We start from the raw sequence: 7,500 nt of genomic DNA on the forward strand, positions 1-7,500 counted from the left end.
CTTGTGCAGTCTCTCTTCATCTCAAAGCTGGACTACTGCACCCCCTAGTTGAGGCTCTTCCTCTATGGATCATCAGACCTCTGAATGCTGCAGCACAACTGATCTTCAAACTTCAAACAAAAGTTCTCACATGTGACTCCTCTGCGCTCTGTTCATTGGCTTGCAGAAGTGGCACTTATCAGATATAAAACCTTGATGCTTGCCTACAAAGCCAAAAATGTACTAGCCCCTCCCTGCATGATGACCATGGTCAAAGGTCAATCCATACCTCAAGCGCTCCGAATCTCAAGGATGGCTGGACTTGAAACGCCATGCTTAAAGTCTCATGGAAGACAGACCTCAAGACTATTCTCTGTCCCGGCTCTGTGATGGTGGAGCGATCTTCCACTAGCTGCAGACTCCAGAGGCTGCGTGATGTCTTCAAACATAGACTGAAGACTCACCTGTTCGTTGAGTACTTAAATGAGCATTTACACCACAGATAGCACTTCTTGTCCTTGATCTTAAATTGTATGTTTATTTATATCCATGGGTTATTTGCGTGTCTAGGTATCAGTTTTTTATTTTTTATTATTGAGCCTTTGTTCATTTGGATTACCAGGTAATGGTACAGATTCATGTAGTTTAGTCGTAGTCCGGTTAAGATGCCTTCTGTGAACAGATGCGTACTGGGCTAACTGTGTTAGTGATTGTTAGACAATTAAACCATGTACAGCTGAATTTCATTGGACGAAGGTTAAAAGTGGGTGTGGTTCAAACGGGGATTCTGGGCGTTGGAGTCCGGTTCATCCAGCTTGGTTCTTCATTGGTAACGATCTGGCCACACGTACACGTTGCACCTAAGACAATGCCAAGAAATTGTGGCAGCAGTTACAGAACAATTAAAGTCTGTAATTATACACCTAATAAGCAGACCTGTAAGACAGGTAATAAACAGCTAATGAAGAGGAGCACAAGGGCAGGTGTGAGTCGGCCATTCGCTGTTTGCATGTAAATCAGTGAAAGTTTACAGACTGCCGTAATGCACTCTGAGCCCGGCAGGAGCACAGGTTAAAGAGACAAGTTACTAAGTAGCTTCCATCAGCAGGGTGCAAATCCACGGTCCCCCCCCCCCCACACACACACACACACACAGCCTACATGGGACGTTTACACCCCACTCCACAAGGCTAACACGTAATTTCATGACTTCTGTGGTGAAGACGTGGATTCTGTGGCTCTATTCTACAGAGTCTCGTTTCTCTCTGACAGCACTGTCGGGAGAAGACAGGCCAGGGCCACATACGGAGGCGTCGACCGCTCCCTCATCCTCCGGCGCCGTGACCCGCTCTGTTTTAGGGGGAAATCTCTGGTCTTCGATCGATGACTCTCCCTCCTGTGTCACCATGGCGGCCGGAGAGCTGATCGGAGCTCTCTGGTTCTGTCAGTGATTAACTGAGCGCATTTGAGAAATGAAGCAGTCACATGACCAACCCGGCACACGTCCCCCCACCCTCCAAACCCCCTCGAGCCACCCATCGATTCTCAGTCGGCTGTTTATATCGCATTCTGCAGCTTTTTATCGTAAGTATCTGGAGGCCCATATATTGGAATTACCCAAAGTGTGCAGATTTTACTGTAAATGAGAAATCGTTTCCTGTGACCTTCCCTGGGGACATATTGATTGGCTGGTGCATGTCTGTGTGTGTGTGTGTGTGTGTGTGTGTGTGTGTGTGTGTGTTCATTTTAGGTACTGTAGCAATGTGAGTCTAATCCTCCTAAACATTAAAGTAATGTCAGCATTGCTTTGCAACTAGCAAGCAATTCGAAGTTGTAGCTTGTGCTGATGACGAGTTCATGGGCGTCTACCTCACTGGATTCAGGAGTTTCAAACAAACATGGATGTTTTTATTAGAGCATGTTTAGACTCAAGAAAGGTTCAGTGTGGGTTATGCAGAGATGTGAGGTGAATGGCTAGTTCATATTGCTGTCCGTCCAGATGTAGACGTTAAAAGGAGCGTGTGTAAAATATAATTTCCAGGCACTTAAGAATATTTGTGGTATTATGTGTGTGTGTGTGTGTGTGTGGGTGGGTGGGTGTAGCAGTTAATAATAGTGGTTTTCTGTTCATATTGGAGGAAGGTTGATCAAAGGTTTTACCAGAGGAAAGAGAATCATCATCATCATCGTTTCAAGGACGGTCATGATAGAGGAGAAAGCGGGGTAGGGGGGGGGTTGAACTGTAGGAGTGGTTGGTGCTCTCGGTCTGGGCTGCTGATGCTGCTGTAGTTATATATGTGTCTGTCTTCCCAGAATCAATATAGTCCACCTACTTAAATACTTAAGCCCTTTGATCCATTCATCGAAAGAGAGAGAGAGAGAGAGAGAGAGAGAGAGAGAGAGAGAGAGAGAGAGAGAAACTCAGACTGCATCCTAATTAGACATTATACAACGAGATAGATGAGAATGAAGGCCTAGGAGAACTGGACAGATGAGCATAGCTTAATCAGTTCCTCATAAGCACTCCATAACACTTTACGTCAACACAATAAAACATCAAATAAAAAATTATGTTTATAGTTGTTTCTTGCATGCTATCAAGCACTCACGACAGCACTCACGGGGAAATGCAAATGTGGTTTAATAATAAAATGGGATGGAAACTCTCTGTTTCTGTGAATCAGCAGGCTTGTGTCTGGGTATTTTCAGCCTGGGCAATCAGTGGGAAATTATTAGTGCACAGACGAAAATCCAATTATAAAAACAATGTTATCTCAGAGCATTTACCCAGAGAGAGAGAGAGAGAGAGAGAGAGAGAGAGAGAGAGAGAGAGAGAGAGAGAGAGAGAGAGAGAGAGAGAGAGAGAGAGAGAGAGAGAGAGAGAGAGAGAGAGAGAGAGAGAGAGAGAGAATCATCTGATGAATAATGACAGATACAAACTGATACTAGCAACAGTTGCAGTAAACAGGGCATAGCAGACAAGCAGTATTATAAGCTATTAGCTACAAGAAGTTGAGCTGCTGGTATAATGTGCAATTCCTTCTGGTGTTTCATTCTCTCCATCTCTGTCACACTACTTACATCACTCTGTTAAACTCTCACTGTTTGCTTGTTCTGCTTTTTGAGAGTCATCAGGTATCTCACCTGGACAGTTTAAGGTTGACCTGAGATGACTTATGTTTCTCATTGGCTAAATGACAGCTTGTTACCTGTACAACCCCGACCCCACCCCACCCACGCACACACACACACACAGGGCTGCCATGGCACTCATACTACCAAAACTTACTGTGGACTGAACAGTAAGATTGCTTTGAGAACACATACCGCCACCTAGTGGCCACTTACAATATTCTCAGGTAGCCATTTTGTAGGTGATCTTTCTAAAACATTTATTCTACAGCACAAAACATTAATTATTTGTAACAGGAAGCAGTCTTCTTTGTTAAGCTTATTGTTAATTTGAGAGTGTTTCTCAAAACCTTTCACCATGACTAGCTAAGTGCTGAGGCCTAGTCTAAAAGTGTTTCATTGTGCTGTACAACCCTGTTTCAGCATAATGACAATAAAGTTGAATTGAATTGAATTGAATTTAAATAGTTTTTTCATTCTCCTTCAGTCCTCAATGATTCCTACTAAAAAAAACTTTTTGTTTTTGTACACTGAATCTAAATGTTTTCAGAATTTACGTCATTTATCATATGCATGTGTGTTTATCCATATTTATAGTGTTTATTTATGAATACATAACTAATGTAAAATGCAATTGACCTACCATTTAAAAACACTTAAAACATCCAACATACCTAACATGTATTTATGCACGTTCAGAATTAGAATCCACACTGAACCGTGTGACACTGTAGGACTGTGACATGAATGAGGAAGGGTGCTGATACCACGACATAGCCGTTTAAACACACACGTCTTTATTTAGCAGGACTCGACGAGCAACATTTACCTGAACGCTAGAACAAACTCAGATAACAAACTACACATTCACAATAACCATCAGAATCACAGTGACAATCACCATCAATAACCCACAACCCAAGACTGAACACAAACAATATAAATGCAAGTACTAATTAACAAATGAGACACAGCTGAAGGGGATAACACAGGGAATGGCCAAACAGAATGAAAAGAGACAAAATCTTGATTGATAGGAGGGGCGGGACTAGAGATGACACAGTATGTGCCTAAGGGACTTTTATTATATATTCTGTTATACACTCGTCTAGGCTTAAGGCCACAGCAGGGAATGATGGAAATTGCAGCACACTACTGTACACTTCCTACTTCCTACATGTGTGCACAAAATAAAACTACATACAAATACATTATAAACAAATGGATAGAACAGGTACCAGGTTTTCAAGAGCAAGGTCCAGGTGCAAAGAAGCAAAGTCACTCACAGAATCAAACACTAAATCGAGTGACCACAACTACAGAAAATCACAAAGCACCAAGGTGACCAAAAAGCCAATAACATTGTCTCCTTCATCCTTTTATACGGTCTCAGAAAGACGGGGACATATGGGCCAGAAAATCGACTACTAAGGGAAAATCGTGGGACTGGTAAAAGCACAAGCACACGACTACCAACATTAAACCAGCTTTACGATCACAACAAGCTTTTGTTTCAGCTGGGCGGAATGTTCCTGCTAGCGATTCCACGTACGCCACACACTGCTTACGAAGTGTTTTGACAAAGTCACATAGCTACAGGCCATTTCGAAGTAGACAGATAACCACTGCTCATAAAGCAGCTTAAGGGGACCGCACACTGACTTACAAAAAGAAGATGTTTGGACTAAATTCCGATTTGGGGTTTGGGGTTGGAGCAACTATTTGAGGAATTGTGTTCCGACCTTCATCTTCATTAGATAGAGACCAAGTCCTTATCAAAACACAGTAACATACAGAAGTTGACATCACTGCTGATTCAGGGCACCAGTCTTGCTTTCAACGTAGTCAAAGACCTGCATAAGGGATTTGGTCTGATCTCAGAAGGGAGACGGGAGTGGACAAGGATTATCAGACACACCATTTACTGACAATGCAGAACTAACTGCCACTCAGACCATGACACAGTGATACATCCATTTATTAAAAATATATAGTTCAGCAGGAGCTTAAGTTCTCCCAGTTCTATTCTCTGAACTAGGACATCATGCCCACAATACGTGTCCTTTGAATAGGGAAACCGTATCTAGCTGAAGGGACAGAGCTTGTATCACGCAGACCTGGGACATGTTTGGGTCACGTGTTCTCTCTCTTCTTTCTCCTAAGCGCATCTTCTATAACGTGTCCCTTCACACAGCTTTTATATGGTCTGAGAAGGGCTGCGTGAGTGTGTGTGTGTGTGTGTGTGTGTGTGTGTGTGTGTGTGTGTGTGTGTGTGTGTGTGTGTGTGTGTGTGTCACTATTAGCTATTGTTAGAGAAGCTGACTCTGAGCTGCTGGTAGGTCTTGGATTCTTTTCGGGTCTGCAATGGAAACCTCTCGATGCCCAGCAGCACACGAGTGCAGACATAAGGTTGTTATAGCACTGCTATGACACAGCGTAACGGGTATGAGGATGTCCTCTTGCCAATAGAGCAAAACATGTTATGTGCCACATCATCAAACCAGTGGATGGTGGTGCCTGAACCATAAATGACTTAAACTGATCAAATAAATGAATAAATAAAAGAAGGGATGATCTGGCATGAAACTTCATCTTTGCACGTTTGTTTCTTCATACTGACTTTCTTTCTGTTGAGCCTCTTCCTTTTGAACTTTTATCAGAAAGAGTGTTTCTTTGATATTCTCAGGCTCAGGATATATCTTGGGCCGAGGTCAGCCCAAGGGTCCCTCACGTGCACCAGCCCGAGGGTCCCTCACGTGCACCAGCACCAGAGAGGACATAGTGAGCCAGGTGTCATGATGTGTGTGTGCAACACACGTCCATGTTGAAGTATGTATGTAACATACGAGGTGGGTTGGAAACATACGGGGTGTGTAGGTAATATACGAGGTGTGTAGGTAATATACGAGGTGTGTTGGAAACATACAAGGTGTGTAGGTAATATACGAGGTGTGTTGGTAAAATACGAGGTGTGTAGGTAATATACGAGGTGTGTTGGTAACATACGAGGTGTGTAGGTAACATACGAGGTGTGTTGGTAACATACAAGGTGTGTAGGTAACATACGAGGTGTGTAGGTATCATACTAGGTGTGTAGGTAACATACGAGGTGTGTAGGTACCATAGGAGGTGTGTTGGTAACATACGAGGTGTGTAGGTACCATACGAGGTGTGTAGGTACCATACGAGGTGTGTTGGTAACATACGAGGTGTGTAGGTAATATACGAGGTGTGTAGGTAACATACGAGGTGTGTAGGTAATATACGAGGTGTGTAGGTAACATACGAGGTGTGTAGGTAATATACGAGGTGTGTAGGTAACATACGAGGTGTGTAGGTAACATACGAGGTGTGTAGGTAATATACGAGGTGTGTAGGTAATATACGAGGTGTGTTGGTAAAATACGAGGTGTGTAGGTAATATACGAGGTGTGTTGGTAACATACGAGGTGTGTAGGTAACATACGAGGTGTGTTGGTAACATACAAGGTGTGTAGGTAACATACGAGGTGTGTAGGTATCATACTAGGTGTGTAGGTAACATACGAGGTGTGTAGGTACCATAGGAGGTGTGTTGGTAACATACGAGGTGTGTAGGTACCATACGAGGTGTGTAGGTACCATACGAGGTGTGTTGGTAACATACGAGGTGTGTAGGTAATATACGAGGTGTGTTGGTAACATACGAGGTGTGTAGGTAATATACGAGGTGTGTAGGTAACATACGAGGTGTGTAGGTAATATACAAGGTGTGTAGGTAACATATGAGGTGTGTAGGTAACATACGAGGTGTGTTGGTAACATACGAGGTGTGTAGGTAACATACGAGGTGTGTTGGTAACATACGAGGTGTGTAGGTAACATACGAGGTGTGTAGGTAATATACGAGGTCCAAAACATTGATTAAATAAGAATAGTGTCTCCTTGTCCTCACGGTTGGCGTCTGCATCATTGCTCTTGTCTGTCTTGGATCATGAGGAGAGGATCATGGGTATTGGCCTCCTTTACAGAACACAACACTGGTCTCTCTGGACTCAACCTGCTTTTGCTTGTAGCCATTTACTTGATAAGAGACACACAGAAGTTTATATTAAAGAGTATTAAAGAGTATCCATAATCTTCACCCACTATCTGTACGTTTGGAAACTGGTCAGACAGTAAACGAACACCATTAAACAAAGATCCGCAAACGCTTGCATACCTCTGAAAGCACATGGCACAACCCTGAACGTGTCTTAGACTTACATTTGCGTTACATTTACATTATACTTAATTTACTTTTAAATTTACATTTACAACATTTAGCAGATGGTCCTGCCCAGTGGGAGCCTGATACACACATGTTGGTAGAGATGATGGTAGATCCCTGCACTGCAGCAGGTACAGGAC

This window comes from Brachyhypopomus gauderio, unplaced genomic scaffold (assembly GCF_052324685.1).
Source record: "Brachyhypopomus gauderio isolate BG-103 unplaced genomic scaffold, BGAUD_0.2 sc94, whole genome shotgun sequence".
Taxonomy (NCBI): Eukaryota; Metazoa; Chordata; class Actinopteri; order Gymnotiformes; family Hypopomidae; genus Brachyhypopomus; species Brachyhypopomus gauderio.